This window comes from Lagenorhynchus albirostris, chromosome 4 (genome assembly GCF_949774975.1).
Source record: "Lagenorhynchus albirostris chromosome 4, mLagAlb1.1, whole genome shotgun sequence".
NCBI classification, from domain to species: Eukaryota; Metazoa; Chordata; class Mammalia; order Artiodactyla; family Delphinidae; genus Lagenorhynchus; species Lagenorhynchus albirostris.
In genome coordinates, this window is record NC_083098.1 from 23233489 (window position 1) to 23253230 (window position 19742).

Genomic DNA, 19742 nt, shown 5'->3' on the forward strand with positions numbered 1-19742 from the left:
ACGAAGCCCATGGCAAAATGGGGACGAAATAATGGGCCAGGATACATGACAGGAGGCACCTGTGGTTTAGAACGTATTCCAGGATGACATGGGTGTGAGGCATCATACAATGGGCCATTCTTGGGTTCTGAGTGGACCTCTGGTTAAAGATGCTTCCTGGCCGGTTCCAGCTGAGGTCCAGTTCTGTATTGCATAGGTATACACACACATGAGGTACAATCACAGAGAAATGCATGTATTTTTGCATTTTGTTACATTTTGTTACAGTGTCACAGTGTGACACTCCTGGTTGCTCTCCCATGTCATCCAAAGGATAGGAACTTTCATTGTATGTTCCAGAACAGATTGTAATTTCATGGAAATTTTTTTTCTATAAATACTTCATGTGACTCATTGCATTTTTGCTTACTTAACAAAAACTTGTAAAAGCTGGTCTCGAGCTCCAAATACACTGTTTTGTTTTTTAAATTGCTATCACACAGCAGAGGTTTAAAAAATTGTACGGGTTTCCCTGGTGGCGCAGTGGTTGAGAATCTGCCTGCCAATGCAGGGGACACGGGTTCGAGCCCTGGTCTGGGAAGATCCCACATGCCACGGAGCAACTGGGCTCGTGAGCCACAACTACCGAGCCTGCGCGTCTGGAGCCTGTGCTCCGCAACAAGAGAGGCCGCGATAGTGAGAGGCCTGCGCACCGTGATGAAGGGTGGCCCCCGCTCGCCGCAACTAGAGAAAGCCCTCGCACAGAAACGAAGACCCAACACAGAAAAAATAAATAAATTAATAATTTTAAAAATGGTACAAGAGGGTTTTATGGCAATTCACTAGATGCTTGGGTATTTTTAAATGGCCTTCTCTTCATCTGAAAACTAACTAAAGGACAGGACTCTACTGTCTACACTTCAGATGACAGGGCTTTTCTCCTGATACTTTTATTCAGCAGCTGCATATTCTAAATGTCATGGCTCCTAGCAGCCCATCTCAAGCCTATCTCAAGAAGCAGAGATGCACAGAGAGAATCTTAATTTGGATGGAGGTTGGTTCTTTTCTCACCTGTACTAAAGAGGACTCCGAGGAAACGCTGCTGCGGCAACGGCGTTTCCTCTTACAAAATGATGCCATAACATTTTCCACCAGCTTTCTTGAGGTATAATTGACAAATGTAATTGTGTATATTTAAAGGGTGCAAAGTGATGCTTTGATAAAGTGATGCAATAACGTTTAAGGAACACCCTAACTAGGCAACAAAGTAATCTCAAATATTTTAATGAGTGTGAGGCCCTCTCCCTGTGTCAGGGGACAACAAATTAATGAGTTGTGCAAAGTATGTATAATGAAAAACTGATATGAAAAGAAGGTATACACATGATATATCACGTGCTCTGACCAGGGTATATAAGCATCCCTCTACCCGTGCTGATATTCATACTCAGGATCTTGTCTTGAACAGCAAACCAAAGTCACCACCCCTGACACCATGAGCCGTTACAGGCACTATTACGGAGGCCTAGGCTTCAGCTATGTTGGCTTTGGTGGCCTGGGCTTTGGTAATGGCTTTGGATGTGGCAGCTTCTGCAGACTGGGCTATGGATGTGACTTCAGAGGCTACGGGTATGGCTCTGGTTATGGACGTTTCGAATATGTCTGCCATGGCCACCTATCCACCAGAAAATGGATTTTCTAGCTTCTGCTGAAATCCTACCACAGGAGCCCAACAGCTGAAATTATAGGGAGCTTTCCAAATTGTGATCTCAAAAACTGGACAACAAAGATCATGCTGGAGTTATTACACAAAAATATCTAGCTTCTCAGAATTTTGGACGATTTTTCCGTAGACTCCTGTATCTCCATCACAATCCTAGAATCCTCTAATTTTGCTTTTATAACTGATTGGGATTGTCCATTCACCTTCCAATAAAACATTAAATTTGAAACAAACAAATAACAAACAAGGAAGTTTCAAAATCCTTATGAACACTGTCACACATGTACACCGAAGGCCAGTTAAATACCACCTGCTCAAGCAAAACTAAAACTGAAGTGTCAGCTTTATCCACAGGCCATTTCTAATATAGACATCAGAAGTTATTCACTCACAGAACCGACTGAATTCCTTATGAGGATACATTTCAGGTTCAAATTAGTATTGATGGAATTAGCTATAGTTTCTGATGATTAATTGCTCGTTTTCTTTTGAAATCTGAAATTTCAAAGTAAGACAGATAATGAATTTAATTAAAATTTTATCTTCTGTTTTTATTATGACAGGCAAGAATAAATGTGTATTCATGATGATTGTAATTTCACTTTAACTCTCCAGAGACATTCATAGAGTGCCTGAGGTTATCTACAAAGAATATAATATGACATAACTAAGTTTTCTCATTCTTACTGCAGATGATGAGTCTGAATTCTTTCACTGCAAGCAGTTTCTTTACACACAAATGTGTACCCAGTCACACATTCTACCTAAAATATTTACTCAATAAAACTGCACCACAACAAGAGCAAACACAGGTACTCAAAAATGTAAAAAAAAGGAAAAGAAAAAGAAAGAAAATTTAATTGCTAAACTTGAATTGGGAAGAATATCTACGAAAAGAACAAGGCTGAGTAGTGAAGTTCCAAGTCATTGTTCCACCTGCAAATTCATTTAGAGTTTCTCTGGTGCCTCTCATGCAACTAAAAAAAATCATGGATTAATTTAATGAATTCCTCTATAACATGGGCTAATCTTCTGTGAGCAGCTGGAGTAAATGAAGGATTATTACTGAGGCAGTATGGTATTTAAGCTCAGATTTTATGTGAAAAGTATATCATTAATTTATGCCTGAATACTGAATAAAACTTTTTCCTTCCCCATCTTTTCAATCTCAGGATGAAGCTCTCCAACTCTTAGGATTGTTTTGATCCCACATGTAAGGAAAAGTAAGGAAAGGAAATACCATAATCATTAGTTCACGTGACATGTATTTATTGAGCATATACTATACAGAATGTAATGTTGCAAATAGAAAAATTTCCTTTTATATTCTGTCTTTGCCAAAGTACTAATTTTCAATCCTTAAATAGCATAACCAACATAACATCCACCTCTGCATTCTTCTCTCCCTCTTTCTCCACCTCTCTACTCCCCACACCCCTCTATCTCCCACCCCATAACATTTTAGCACTTAATACTCACTGGCTCTTTTCCCTTTAGTGAACTACTCTGGAAATTTCTTCACCAGTTGTTTTTCCTTTGTCTGGCAAGTTAGTAAGTCTGTCTTTGTTTGACTATTTCTTGCTGTTGTGTTCTGGAATCTTTTATAATTTAACTCTATTTTAGTCTAGCATGCATATCTGAATCCCTATTACAGTAATTTAGCATGAATGACATTGTAGCAAAGTGGTGAAGAGAGCTATTATAGACCCAGACTACCTAGGCTCTGCCACTTTGAGACCTTGGGCAATTAACTCAACTGTATTATTCCTTAGTTACCTCATCATAAGCTGGTAAAATGGTAATACCTGTCTAACAAATTGTGGAGAGAAGTAAATAAATTAACATATGCAAAACTTTTAGGTATTCCATTTCTAGCAGAAATGGACCAAAGCAACTGAATACTGTATGTCCCGCTGATCAGAAGTAGATACAAAAAGCAAGATACCTGAGCATTTTGATAAATAAACAAAAGCAGGAAAATTGTAAGAAGGAGTTAAAACTTGAAGAATTAAGTCACATGAGGGTGAAGTTTTCATTTCCCCTCTGTTTTCTTATAGTTTTGACCTGAAGGCAGTCCTTATTTTTTTGACATGGGTCATAAAACTGTGACAGGTTTAAAAGAATTTAAATCATATAAGCATGTTTTCAGAACATAACAGTATTAAACTAGAATTTAATTACAGAAAAAAATCTGAAAATACAAATATTTGGGAAATAGGCAACACATTCCTATATAACCACTGGGCCAAAGAGGACATCACGAAAGTAATTAGAAAATAATTTGAATTACGAAAGTAAAAAATAATATCAAAATTTGTCAAATGCAACAACTAAAGTAGTGCTTACAGAAATTTAGTAAGTGGGCTTCCCTGGTGGCGCAGTGGTTGAGAGTCCACCTGCCGATGCAGGGGACATGGGTTCGTGCCCCGGTCCGGGAAGATCCCGCATGCCACGGAGCAGCTGGGCCCGTGAGCCATGGCTGCTGAGCCTGCGCGTCCGGAGCCTGTGCTCCGCAATGGGAGAGGGCACAACAGTGAGAGGCCCACATACAGCAAAAAAAAAAAAAAAGAAATTTAGTAAGCTACTATTAGGAAAGTCTCAAATCTATGATTTAAGCTGCCATCTTAGAAAACTAGAAAGAGTGCATTAAACTCAAAGCAAGCAGAAGGAAGAGAATAATATAAGTAAAAGCAAAATCAATGGGATTGAAAATTAAAACAACTGAGAAAATCAATAAATTCAAAAGCTGTTTCTTCGCAAAGATAAATAAAATTGATACACTTCTAGCCAGACTGACCAAGAAAAAAGAGAGAAGCTATAAATTACCAATAAACTACATTTCAATTTTTTAAAAAGGTGTAACTTAGATAAAATTGAACACCTTCTTGAACAAAAACTCCAAATCTCACTCAAGCAGAAATGTATAACCTGAATAGCTCTGTAACTATTACAAACTTGAACTCATATTTAAAAACTACAAATAAAACTCCAGGTTAGATGACTTTCCTGATGAGTGGTACTAAAAATTTGAAGAACAAATAACAAAAATCTATACAAACTCTTTGAGAATACCAAAAGTGGGGAATAATTTCCAACTCATTTAATGAGGCCAGCATTAACCTAATGCAAAATCAAAGACACCATAAGGAAAAAAAAAAAAGACCAATATCTCTCATGAACTTAGACTCACAAAAAAATTATCAACAAAACCTTAGCTACAGTGAATCTAATTCAAAAGTATACAAGAGGGGTTTATTCTAGAATAAACCGTATACAAAGGGGTTTATCTAGGAATGAAAAACTGGTTCAACATTCAAAAATCTCTCAATGTAATTCACTATATCAACAGAATAAAAAACAAAACCTATGATCATCTCAAAGATGCAGAAAAAGTAACTGACAAAATTCAATGTACAGAAAATAAAAACTCTCATCCAGAAAATTAAAAACAAACAAACAAAAAAACCTCTCAATTTAGGAGTAGAATGGAAGTACTTTAGCTTGATAATGGCCATCTACAAAAATGCCACAGCTATCATCATAACTGGATAATAAAAGGCTCAGTACTTTGCTGCTAAGGTCAGGAATAAGGTAAGAATTTCCACTCTCATCTTTCCTCTTCAATATCATACTGGAGGTCATGACCAATGCAACAAGTCAAGAAAAACATACAAGACATACAGATTGGAAAGGAACAACTAATGTTGTCTCTTTGCAGACAACATGATTATCTATGTCGAAAATAACCAAAAATATCTACCAGAAAAGCTAGAAATAATCAGTTCATCAAAGTTGCACAATATAAGGGCAATATACAAAAATCAGTTGTCTATAAATTGCCAATGAAAAATGGAAAAATAAAGTTTTTGAAAGTACCATTTATTACAGTACCAAAAAACATAAAAACATTTAGAAATAAATCAAACAAAATATGTACAGAATCTGTATCCTATAAATCTATAAAACATTGATAAAAGAAAATAAGATAAAATCAAATGAAGATATATACAATGTTCATGGATTGAAAGGCTCATTATTGTTAAGATATCGATATTTTCTAAACTGATCTATATATCATTAGGAAAATACAAATTAAAACTGTAATGAGCTAATATTATGTGCCTACTAGAATGGCATAATTAAACATTTTTAAAATTGTCAATATCAATCTCTGACAAGGATGTGGACCAACTGGAATTCTTGTACATTGCTGGTGGGAAGGCAAAATAGTACAACCACTTTGGAAAAAAGTCTGGCAGTTTCTTCTAAAGTTAAACATAACCTGGGTCATACCATATGACCCAGCAATCTTGCTCCTGATTCTTTACTTAAGAGAAATAAAACATGATCACAGAAAAACATGTTTTTTTTAAACTAAAAACTCAAACTCAAAATAAATGGATAATCACACCAAAGCAAATCCATACAATGGAATATTACTCAGCAATAAAAAGGAATAAATCACTGATACCCACAAAACTCAGTGAATCTTAAGCACATTATTGTAAGTGAAGGAAGCCACACTCAGAATGCTCCATTCTGTATGATTCAATTTATATGGCATTCTGGAAAAGGCAAATTATAGAAACAGAAAACAGATCAGTGGTTTCTAATGGTTAGAAGTGAGCAGGAGAGGCTGACCATAAAGGTGTAGAAAAGAGAAGATTATAGGTGATGTAACTGTTCTGTATCTTGATTGTGGAGTGAGTATATGACTGCTTACATTTGTCAAAAATTCTAGAACTGTACACCAGAAAGTATGAATTTCACTGTGTGCAAATTTTAAAACAGTGAAACAAAAGAAGATATTAGAAAATATAGAATGTGGTCAATAAATATTACTAGCATTATCAATTTTAATAATATTTACTATTAACATGGCTAGACAAGTGGAAGATGGCCTTAGAGAGGTACACTTGGAACGGTTTGATAATAACCATCCAATCAGGAGGAATGCAGAGACATAAACGGAAGCAAAAAGAAATCCATTCCAAAGGAGTAGGAAGAATAAACTGGGAAATAAATATTGACTTATAGGAGCCAAGAGTCCAAATTATCAAGACTTAAGTGATAAACTTAAGTTTGATATGAATGGGCCTCAATAAATAGGGGCACCCTTGAGTTTGGGGTGGGGGATAAGGAAGCAGTAGAAAGGGCCTCTGTGGAGGGGCAACTCTCAGTATCACATGTGTATCCAAGTCATAAATCAAGGAAGGATACCCAAAGTAAAGTAAGGACACAGGGAAATAGATGCAGGCAGGTGTCCTGGGAGTCAGGGCACCTAGACCACTGGGTGCAGAGCCAGGCTCCTGACTGCAAAGTACACAGCAGCCAAAAATAAGCATAGATTCAGAAAGCTAACCAGACTTAGAAAACTGATGTCACTGCAGCCTGGTGCTCAATGGCAAAAGTTCATACCACCAGTAACCCAGACACCAGTGTACAAGCAAGCAGCAAACATTGCCAGTGGTCTACTTCTTTGATGAGATTTTTGGTAAAAGGTAACAAAATGGAGCGGAGGATGGAAGTAAAGAGCCATTAACATACTATGTGGTTGGGATCTCATTGGCTCTGTGTTCAGGGTCACTTTCTAGACAGGGAACAAGGAACAGTGCTTGGACACAAAACAAAACAAAACAAAAATCAAAGGAGGTAAGACAATTATCTCAGCAGATACCTGTGACTGCTTCATGGGGGAGGTGGTATTTGGTCAGACTTTAAGAGATATGTACATCAAAAAGATGGGTATAGATAAAAGGAAGGGGGGGAAGAAGGGAGGGAGAATGAAAGAAAACAAGGAAGAAAATATTGAAAGTGGAGGCAGTGCAAGCAAAGACCTAAAGCCACAAATGTACAATATGCATAAATAACAGGAAATTAGCTAGTCTGATGGGAGTAGAGTGCATGGGGCAGCAGCAGGAAGTGGGTACACTATCATTGAATGAAATCATTCACAGGGAGGCATAACCACTTCTGCTTCAGATGTGAGACATGGGGTTTGTAAACCAGAAGATAGGACAATCTGGGTTACCTACTTCCTGCCCTGTTAGTTCACAGCCGCACTCAAATTAAACAAATATGAACTGAGCAACTCTCATGCCTAACCAGCATGCAAAGTACTGTAATTCAGAAATAATATATGTCACTAATACCTTTAAGTGGGATTTACAATCTGGACAACAGAATCCAAAATACCCACCAGAAAGAAAAATAGCTTAAGTAAAAGGATTAATGAATCTGCCTTCCAATCTTTGCCTCCAAGGCACAGAATCAACAAGCACTTTCTGAAAGTATGGTATTGGTATTCTCTGCTAGACATTATATATATTCTCAAATTTAGCTTTGTTTCCTTTTGACTTTTTCTCTTCTTTCCTTTCTTTCTAGAACTGAATATATCTAGTCAGTGTATAAGTCAAGAGACAAATAAGAAAGAAACCACATTGCAAAATAGGATTTTAAAATTTCACTTTAAAGGTGGGTAAATGGAGATTGAGAACAGTTGGAAAAATTGTCCAGGGTCAAACAGGGAACAAGTTAGGGAGCTGGGATTTAACTTCAGCTTCAAAACTTTAAAACTATTGTTTGTACACTGAGAAAAATCTAGTCCCTGAAAATTACAATTTATAGAAATTAAAAGACTTGTCATTTGGTTGAGAAAATTCCTCCTGAAAGAGGAAACAGTAAAGTTCCATTTCATGCCACAAAATATGTTCCCTAGGCACCAACTCATTTTAAGATAGGTGATTATTCAATCTGGCTGTAATATTACCATTTCTATTTTCCTCCCTACTTTTATGTTTTCATGTTGATCATTTTGCTTTCTTTTCCTTTTTTTTAAGCCATTTTCAATTAAGATTTCTAATTAGCTTCCAAATTTGAGACACATCTCTAGTACAAAGCAAATGGCAGTAGTAGTAATTAAGGGACAGCTGTCTCTTGTCTTTCTGGGGACGAAACAAGGCTTTTTTTCTTTCTAAGTTATGAAGTACTAGGGAATTTTTAATGATTTTTTTCTTATTTTTAATAATAATTAACTGAATTGAAAGATACTGCATTGATCTATAAAAGTCAATGTCCTTTCCAACACAGATGCTGAGAACCTCTCTTCTGGGATAACCTTAGTTTAACGCTCACGCTCTGAGTCCTTGAAACTTTTATTGCTGCAAATACAAAATCTCCACATTTTATATGAAATCACATCATTTCTTTAGGTGCTAAAGTAGGCACTACCCCAAGTCATCTTCCTCACTTTCAGACTTTTAAAACTTAGGTGAATTTTACAAATCAAGAAGAATAAGCATGAGATTCAGAGCAGCTAAGAGGCAGACAGTATTCTTTGTGGTTTTGCTTTGTTTGATTTAAGAAAACAAACATTACTAACACTAACACTGAAAATTACTTAGTAAGCTCTTACTCCAGTGTTCCTTGCTGGTACTTAAGGCAGTATTTTCACATGCAAAGTATAATCAGGACTTAAAGCAGTTAACCATATAATTCAGGTCAAGAAAAATCTTCTGCCTTAAAAAGCTAAACCACTGAAGCAAACATTTATGAATTTTTTTCTTCTGGCTTGAATTATCCATATTCTAGAAAATTATCAAACATAATTTAATGTGCATAGCCATAAAATAGGTCAAGTGACCTAAACGCAGGCCAGCCTCAGGAGTATAAGGAACCCCTTAAAATACATATTTCTAAGAGAGAAAATTCTGAAACATTTTCTAATGTAAACCTGGAAATACTGGTTAAATATTAAGTTCAGTAACGGGACACACACACACATAAAACACATACCCATATGTTTGTACTACAGAACTTCCCAGAAACTATAACATGTTAATGTGTATTTAAAGCTCCTGAGGGTGGTACAGAATTCAGAAATTTTCAAACCTTCTTGACCCCAAACCATTTTATACAGAACATATTATGGAACTAGTATTTGGACACAGTTGAGAACCTCTTCGCACAGTCATAAGCCCTTTACACCAGACTTTGGCAGGAGATGTAGAAGGGTGGGGTTGGGTGGCAGATTTGAAAGCTTCTATATTCAGGGGACCAGCAGAGAACACCAAATGACATAGCATGGAAATGCCAAGGGCATAAAGTGGCCAAGCAGAGCTGGTCTGAAGACACTTTACCTGAACCATGAAGGTCCTATGGGACTGGGCCGGTTACCATATTCATGTTCATCCCATTTTCAACCCAGCTTCATCTTATACTTGTCTCCACCTCTGTGACTTTGCTACAGCCACTTTATCCGTTTTTACAGTTATGTTCTTTATTCACTGCTGTTCCATCTGCCTGGGACTCTTTTCCTTACACTTCAGCTCTGAGTTGAAACATCATCTTGCAAAGAAACACCTCTGTCTAGTCCATCTACAGTAGATTCCTCCCTTATTTCCCAATATTTTCTCCTACAGAACTCTGCAATTTCTCTTCATAGCATTTATCAATTTTTATTCACATATTGATGTTGCTTATTTACTTCATATCACTTTCACTGAACTGTAAGCACCATGAGGGTGGGAATGGACCATGCCTGTTTTGTCCAAGTCTATAAAATCACCAAATACCTTATAGACGAGTGTCTGCCATATAGCAGGCCTTTAATGAATATGTGTTGATTTAATAATAAATAATAATAATTAGTTAATTCCTTTACATGTCTACCTAGGTCTGGCCTAACTGAAACCTTCAGAATTGATTTCATGTATACATAGAAATCAGTTCCTCTTTAGGATATGGTCAGCCATCTGCGATATGCAGTCACACATATTCTAAGACACCAAACTGGCTTTTCTGTAAAATCTTTTTAATAATAGGGCCTAGAAGTTTGAATTAATCATCAGTCTAAATGAATATTACGGGTTAATTATTGAGAACCACTCTGTACCTGCTTTCTTGTGGTATTCCTCAAACAGTTCTGCTCTTTGATTACTGCCTTGCTGATTTCAGAGCTCTGTAAAGAACAAAAAGACAAAACGTGAAGATTTGGTGTTTCACTGGGAACTCCTCTTTTTTAAAACGCTGCTTTTTTAAAACACTGCTCGCTAAAATATTTAATTTGCTCGTAATGCCCATTATTCCAAACTTGAGGACTTATGTCATGATCACGAGATCCACGGAATATAGCTATTTCTTGTTTGTATTCCAAACCGATCTGCTTCGTTCAGCTCACAGAGGTCCACAAGAAGGAACTCTAGCTGACCATTATTTATTTGCTACATGAGCCAGGCACTATTCTAAGTTAACTGATTAACTCATTTATTCCTCATAACCCCTGGGCAGGCAAGGGTTAGCTCAGCAGGCATAAGTTCCTCAAATGCTACACATTCCAAAGAAAGGCCCTCCTTCAGAATTGGCCTTAGGCCAATTCCTGGAAGATAACCTCTGAGCTCTTCCAACAGTCTGACTGATGAGAGAGTTTGCGTATATGCTAGAGGCTTCTGCTGTTCCAAGTGGATCAGATACACTTATGGTGAACACCTGTTTTTGCTTGGGGGAGGGGAGGCTGACGTCTGAATAGCTGAGGTCGGTCATCTGGTGCTGCAGGCTTCTGTGACTGACACCTAATCAAACTCTAGGGACGAGAGCGCAGTTGAGCTTCTCTGGTTGACCGCACTCCACACGTTGTCACATACTGTTGCTGAGAGAATTAAGAGCACCCCCATGTGACTCCACTGGGAAGGGACATCTGGAAGTTGGCAGCTGGACTTTGCCTCATGTGTCCTTTCCCTTTGCTGATTCTAATCTGTATCCTTTCACTGTAAGGATCCATGACTGTGAGTATAACAGCTTTTCTGAATCTTGGGAACCCTTCTAGCAAATCGTTGAGACTCAGGGTGGCCTTGGGGACCCCCAACAGAACCACCCTATGAGGTAGGTACTATTATTACCCATATTTATAGACAGAGGAATTGGCAAAGAAAGGTGAGGCAACTCAGAATTCCGCAGCTAGTTTGTGTCACTATTTAAATTTGAACCCAGCGATCTGGTTTGGGCATTTTACAACTATGACATGTGGCTTATCAAAATATTTATTACGTATCATTCAACAGATGTATCCAAAAGTGCCACCTGGTTCTTTTTCCTATTTTATTATCAGGAATGATCATTTTCAAATTGTAAATATACTATCCATTACCAAGATTTCATTTTCTCTGTCAAAAAGAGAGCGATAACTTTTATTGAGTTCAACTTGTTCTTTAACTGCTGTACTTAATTCAAAACTTTCTTCCAGTCATGTCAGCAATACAGATGTGATGTAAGATTTTCTCACTCACATTCTCATATTTCTTCCCAATCTACATGGTTTTTAATACAGGAGGATGAAAACTACAGAGTCAGCTTTAAATCAAACACCAGGTTTTATTTAATTTGGAGAAAACAAACACCTTATCACAATTTTTCCGAAGATTTTTATTTTTGATTCTGATAGATCCAGAGTTGCCTTTAAGTGTTGGAAAAAATAGTTTCATAATAGGAGAAAGCATGAGACTAATCAGTTGCTACTAAAGAAAATGTAAACCATCAACTGATTTCTAAACACAACAGATAAAAATAATATGCCAGTTATGTAAAAAAGTCGTAAGTTTGCTATATTAAGCTTTTTTCAGGTAGACTCTGCAAAAAACACTATGGTCTAGTTCATCATTAGGTGTCTGAAGTAACTTTACTCATTAGGCTTATTCTAACACTTGAACAAAACTGTAATTCATTATCTTATCTTTTTTAATCCACCCCAAACTAAGTATTGGATTCTGTTGTACTCATAGTGGATTACAGTGTCTTGTTCCTATCACCAAAACAGACTGCACATCTCTTGATATTTTGAGGTGTCATTACATCTGCAAAAGTAATGAGTCTATCTTGCAATGTGGATGTCCAGAGGTCAATGTAGTCTCAGGGAGTCCAAACAAGCCCTTAAAATAACTTCCAAAAATACAAGTAAAGCATGTAGAGGAAGGTCAACCCATGACAGTGATGATGAAATACATGGAATGTAAACTGGATAACTGTGCAAGTCTAAAGAATAAAATTTTATGATGCAGAAGGATCAATGGTGTTATGTGAGCCTGGATCTTTCATACTTGTATTGTCCCCATTGTGTTATTATTTGTCAGCTCCCATGATGTAGCAAGAACCAATATTAACCCAAACCCACCAAAGTTTTGGTAGCCTTAAATAAATATTCCACAGAGTAAATGCAAACAAAAGCCTTATTTAACACTTATCATCACCTTCACAATAAATGATCAAATAAAATATGTGCCTTAATTAGGACACAAAAGTTTTCTTTAGAAAATAGAAAATTCTATCTCAGACAACTTCTAGATGTTCAACTAAATTGAACATTATTGATTAGGAATAAAATATACAATATTTAAAAAATGGAATAGACTCTATTGGGCTCCACCTTATGCTTCTTTGTTTCCTATATCCATTCTCTTGTGGCTTTAAATGGGGCTCTCATAACTCACATTTTCCCTCTACCCAGGAGTCCTGGTGTGATGGGGACATAGCCAAAGTCAGAGCTGGACATTTGCCTTTTCCATGCTGCCACATGAAAGAAAGCTGGGCTTGAGATGCCTTGTTGTTGGTCTCAGACAGCCTGGTGATTCCAGGTCAAGAGCCCCCATCCATGGGAGGTTTTGGGATATTATGCCAAAGGCAGGAGCTAAGTGGGATGGAGTTTAGAAAAGACCAGGAAGAGATAATAACATGTATGTCAGGAAATTGTAAAAGGAAGTCTTCATCGGTTCTGAAAAACTCAAATATTTGTCCCCTGAAAGAGCCAGCAGTTAAAACCTGTTTCCCAGATTATATATATATATATATACATATATACATATATATACACATATATACATATATATATACATATATACATATATATATAATTACCAGAATCTATTATAATATCTGTCTCTAAAATAGATGTAAAAATTTAATCCTATCTCCAAAAGCTGGTTTTTTAAATCTCACTTTTATTCTTCAATTTCCATCCCTTATTGTAAAAACAAAATAGAATTTAGCTGACAATGAGATTATTCTTAAGTGTTGAAGATCTTCACATCAACTAAAAAAGTACAAAAATTTTCCTGTGACAATTAATAAAATGGTTCAAGAAAAGTTTCAGGATGCAAGATAAATTTGTAACAATAACTTTTCTATATAATAGCAATAAACAAAAAGTAAATTTTTTAAAATAAATAAATGCAGCTCCCAATAGCATCAATAATCCTGACTCACTACAGCAGTAACAACAAAATCAATAAAGTACTTATGAATAACTCTGTAAAGAAAATTATAAAAAGCTATAAAGGAAAATAAGGACTATAACACATGCATTAATGGGAAAATATTCACAACATAAACTTTGCTTCTTCCCAAATTAATTTATATTTTTAGCATAATTCCAATCAAAATTCTAGTAGGGATAATTTTAGATTCTGTTAAAACTTTCTAAAGTTAACGTGAAGAAAGAGTCATGGGACTTCCCTGGTGGTGCAGTGGTTAAGAATCCACCTGCCAACGCAGGAGACACAGGTTCGAGCCCTGGTCCAGGAAGATCCCACATGCCACGGAGCAACTAAGGCTGTGTGCCACAACTACTGAGCCTGCACGCTAGAGCTCGTGAGCCACAACTTCTGAGCCCGCATGCCACAACTACTGAAGCCCATGCACCCAGAGCCCATGTTCCGCAAGAAGAGAAGCCACCGCAATGAGAAGCCCATGCACTGCAACAAAGAGTAGCCCCCACTCACCGCAACTAGAGAAAGCCCGCACACAGCAACAAAGACCCAACACAGACAAAAATAAATAAAATAAATAAATTTATAAAAACAAAAAGAGTATAGATCATAAAGAAAATTCTGAATACAAATATTAATGAGATTCTTTGTTCTACCTAATGATGAAATATATTGTTGTGACACAACATTTAACATAGAGCAGAACTGGCATAGAAACTGACATACAGAATAGTGGGAAAATATAGGTACCCCAGAAACATCCTATTTTATGCATTCATTCAACATATATATAATGCCTGTCATATGCCAAGCACTATGCTAGTTATTAAAGGGAAAACACAACTCCTGCCCTCAGAAAGATTGATGGGAAAAAAATAGCTATTTTCATTATGATAGAAATGGAGACAAATGGGCACAGGACTTTATGAATTCATATAGAAAGGGAATCTAAATTCAGTGTATGACAAAATGAGCACCACCAATTAATGAGAAAGAAACTGTTCAATAAATAACGTTGAGATAATTGCCTATCTTTTTAGAATAAAATCTAATATATCCCATTAGACACAGATATAAATTGTAGCTATATTATGGAATTAAATACAAATGAAATGCAACATAAAGAAATGAATAAAAGTGGAATTGATTATTTATATGCCTCTTTAGAGAGGTCAAGTCTACTTCTGAAGTATATAAGTGCTAAAAGAAATTAGAAAGAAAATGCCAGGTAGATTGGACTATGTAAAACAATTTCCCTAAGTTTAAAAAAAGTTAAAAAGCAAAGCAGATGTGAAATTATTTACAACAAATGCAATACACCAAAATCTGTTTTATATAAATACTAAATACCAAAATACCAAAGGGTACTTCAAAATGAAGAAACAACTCATTAACGAACACATGGAGAAAATGTTCAACCTCATTAGTACTCAAGGAAATAACCATTAAAACAATGACCGATAATATTTCATCTAACAAACCGGCAAAGAAGAGAAAATGTTCATGCTTGATGCCAGTTTGAAATTGCTTTGAATGCCACTTTCCTATAACCCCTAAGAACTCTAAAAGTATTCCTACCTTGTCGCAGAAAATCTAGGAAACATTCTTACCATATATAATTCATACAAGATGCTCATTTCAGACACACTCTATTTTAACACCTACTGAGCCATAATACCCTTTAGGTAAGACCATCTAATATTCATCAGGGTATTACAGGTACATGCCCAGTACAAAGGAGTCATGTACTAAACGTTCTGAATGTTGAACAGATGAACTAACAGGCTTGTTTTTTCATCATTAAAATAAATAAAAGTGTGGCTGGTGTCTCAAAAATACGTTTTCATACGCTTTGACCTAGTGATTCTAATTCTGAGTTTTTATCTAGGGAAGTAAACCCAAATAGAGAAAAAAAAGAAGTGTATACATAAAGAATTACCACAAGAGGAAACATTTAGAAGTAGCCTAAATATTCAAATATAGAGGAATCTTTGAAAATACTGTGTTATATTAATTTGGTGCAATATTATGTCACTATTAAAAAGAAGAATTTAGAATCCAGGTTTACAAAAGCTTATGCCAAAATATTAAAAGTAAAAAGCAGGTTTTAAAGTTGCATATCTCTTATATAACAGGTGTAGTATAGCAGGTATGACTCAGCATAAAATCCCACCTTCATTAACTGTAGCTCCAGGAACAACTTACTTAGCCTCTTCAAGTCTCAGTTTCCTCACTTATAAAATGGAAGAGTAGTAACAGTATTGCCTATTTAAAAGGCTGTTCCTTTTAATTAAAATCAAATTAGATAATTCAAATAGTGTTAATAGCACCTATTACATAACACATATTCAGAAATCACAGACATAGCTTTTATTTGAACTGTTAAAGAAAAATAAAGCATATGCACACCAGAAAGTCCAGATGCTAATATTTCAATGCATTGGCAGCAATTATCATGTGGTAGATTTGGCTGTTCACTACCTTTGGAACACCTCTCCTAAATTTGGGAAATTTCCACATTCCATGTTTACACATCACAACGACGGATGCCCCAAATCCACTTCTCAGTCTTCCTTACATGTTAAGAGCCTAAATTAGCCATGAATGGATAGATACATGGTGAGAACACTAGATTGAAAGCCTGTGACCAAGGCTTTTCTGATAACATACCCTTGTACAGGCTTCAGTCAATTTATTTATTTATTTAAATTGAAGTATAGTTAATTTACAATGTTGTGTTAGTTTCTGGTGTACAGCAGAGTTATTCAAATATGTACTATATATATTTTTTCATATTGTTTTACATTACAGTTTATTACAAGATATTGAATATAGTTTCCTGAGCTATAACAGTAGGTCCTTTTTTATCTATTTTATATATAGCAGTGTGTATCTGTTAATCCAAAACCCCCAGTCCATACCTCCCCACTCCCCCTCCCCCTTGGCAACCACAAGTCTGTTCTCTATGCCTGTGAGTCTGTTTCTGTTTTGTAAATAAGTTCATTTGTATCATATTTTAGATTCCACACATAAGTGATATCATATGATATTTGTCTTTCTCTGTCTGGCTTACTTCACTTAGTATGATGATCTCTATATCCATCCATGCTGGTGTAAATGGCCTTAGTTCATTCTTTTTTTATGGCTGAGTAATATTCCATTGTATATATGTACCACATCTTCTTTACCCATTTGTCTATTGATGGATACTTAGGTTGCTTCCATGTCTTGGCTACTGTACATAGTGCTGCAATGAGGAACATGGAGCTCATGTATCTTTTCGAATTAGAGTTATCAGCTATACTTTGGGTACACGAAAGGCTTCAGTTTAGAAGCACATGCCTCACTGAATCCATCTGGGAGCTGACATCTCTGCCAGCCTTCAGAAGCAGTAGGGGCAGAGGATCTACCATCAGGCTCACGTGAGGGCAGTGGAGCCTGTGCCAGGGGCAGGAATCAGGGGTTTGTCCTGGAGCAGTCAGTGCTCATGTGTATTCAATTGGGCTTAGAGCTCCTGAGTGGGCAGCCTCTAAGCCCAAGCCAATGTTCTTTAAGACTACAATGGGTCCTGTGCACTTGTGTCTTCATCTGCCTTTTCCTCCATCACACACACACACACACACACACACACCCCTTTATATATGTACATGTACATATAATCATAGTTTATGACTATGTTGGTATAAAGATAGATACAGTATCATATAATAAAAATTCTTCCAACCTAAAAATTCTTCTTTTTCCTTCAGATTTTAAAAGAAATTAAGTCATGTTCATGGGCCCATAAAAGCATTGTAGGTCACTGGCACTGTGCCTACTGGGTCCCTGATAGAAAAGTCAGCCTTACCTAATGTTTTCAGATTAACTCCTTTTCTCCTAAACTAGCTAGCGTCTATTCTGTGTTTGCAGCTATGAAACCGGATTATACAGATGACAAAACTACAGTGAAATTTTACTTTTTTTCAACTTTGTAGGAATCCTCAAATTTTTTGAAAAAGCATGTATTACTTATTAAAGGGAAGATGATGGGTTAAGAAAAAGAAAATCTGACCAATTAACATATCATCTACCATTGGCAGTTAACAGCCTTAAATGACAAATTTTATATGCATATCTCAGAATCTCAAGCTAGAAAGGGACTGCAAAGATCACTGTGGAGAAAATGTCATGTACTCCTATCACCCATCTGTCATCTGAATCACCTCTACCCCACCCACCCTGACCAAGTTATCCCAATCAGTGATACTGAGCTTAGTAGTTCCCTGTCTCAGGAAGAAAATCAGACATTCTATCTCTTGATATCTTTGACTATTAGAAAGTTCTTCTTTAATACTGAGTCAAAATATATTTATTCCAGAAGCTTTCTTTTTTTTCCCTGAATGCATCTTCAACATCTGAGAATTCCTTATGGTCCCACTTAGATATGCAATATCAATGCCTTGGAATCATTGCATAGCAACCCAACTCAAAAGACTTTTATATCTACTGCACACACTTGATACTTTGATTCTGTATCAGTCTATCATTCCCCAGGGTAACCTATTGCTCCAAAGCAGAAATGTGAATTGCTAGATCAGACAGACTGTCTCTTTTTCTTTCTCTTCAGATCACAAACTCATCATTTCTTTGACTCCCATCAGAGGAAAACAAAGTTGTACTAGGCCATTGTTTTAAAAGAAATTTGGAACCCAATACAAAATTCATATGTCAGTGTTTTGGAAAGGAAAACCTTTCTACTTTGTTTTTCTTGAAGCAGCTAGCTGAAATGAAATAGTGAAAACTGTACAAAACTAGGAATCTGGCAAAATAGATTCTAAGTCCCAGTTCTGCTAATAAGTACTAAGTACTTTATAAAATCCAGGTTCCTCCATCCCTTGAGGGATAATTTAGATCCTTAACATTTGATGACTGGATTTCTAATAAAGAATTAGATCCCTAAGTCATTATCTGATTAAGTAAATTTAAAATAAAACTATTGAGCAATGTCATTGCATTCGTATTTAAGATTTCCTTTTAACCAATGAACAGAAGTATTAAACATGACTGAAATCAAAAGTACACCATCATGGGCTTCCCTGGTGGCACAGTGGTTGAGAGTCCGCCTGCCGATGCAGGGGACACAGGTTCGTGCCCCGGCCCGGGAAGATCCCACATGCTGCGGAGCAGCTAGGCCCGTGAGCCATGGCCGCTGAGCCTGCGCGTCCGGAGCCTGTGCTCCGCAACAGGAGAGGCCACAACAGTGAGAGGCCTGCGTACCGCAAAAAAAAAAAGTACACCATCATTAGTTATCCATCTGATCACCATCAGGTATGCTTTTTTTGTGTTCTTTGACACCATCAACAGATGATTGGATTAAGAAGATGTGATATATATTACCATATTATTCAGCCGTAACTAATGGAATGTTACTCAGCCTTAAAAAAATAATGAAATACTGCCATTCTGCAGGAACGTGGATGGATCTAGAGAATATTGTGCTTAGTGAAATAAGTCAGACAGAGAACGACAAACACTATACGATATCACTTACATATGGAATCTAAAAAATAATACAAATGAATGTATATACAAAACAGAAACAGACTCATAGATATAGAAAACAAACTTGTGGTTACCAAAGGGGAGAGGGAACGGGGTGGGTGGGGAGGGGTAACTTAGGGGTATGGGATTAACAGATACAAACTACTACAGATAAAATAGATAAGCAACAAGGATACACTGTATAGCAAAGGGAATCATATCTGTTATCTTGTAATAACCTAAAATGGAATATAATTTGCAAAGAT

At 36.5% G+C, this 19742-nt stretch overlaps 1 protein-coding gene across 2 annotated transcripts in view; it reads right to left on the reverse strand.

Moving 5' to 3' along the window:
• INPP4B (inositol polyphosphate-4-phosphatase type II B) overlaps positions 1-19742 on the reverse strand; it is a 728360-nt gene that overhangs the window by 377730 nt on the left and 330888 nt on the right. For both annotated transcript variants that reach the window (XM_060147684.1, XM_060147683.1), the window contains one exon: positions 10596-10661. The gene's annotated coding sequence lies outside the window, so the exon portion shown is untranslated. The remainder of the gene's footprint in view (positions 1-10595; positions 10662-19742) is intronic.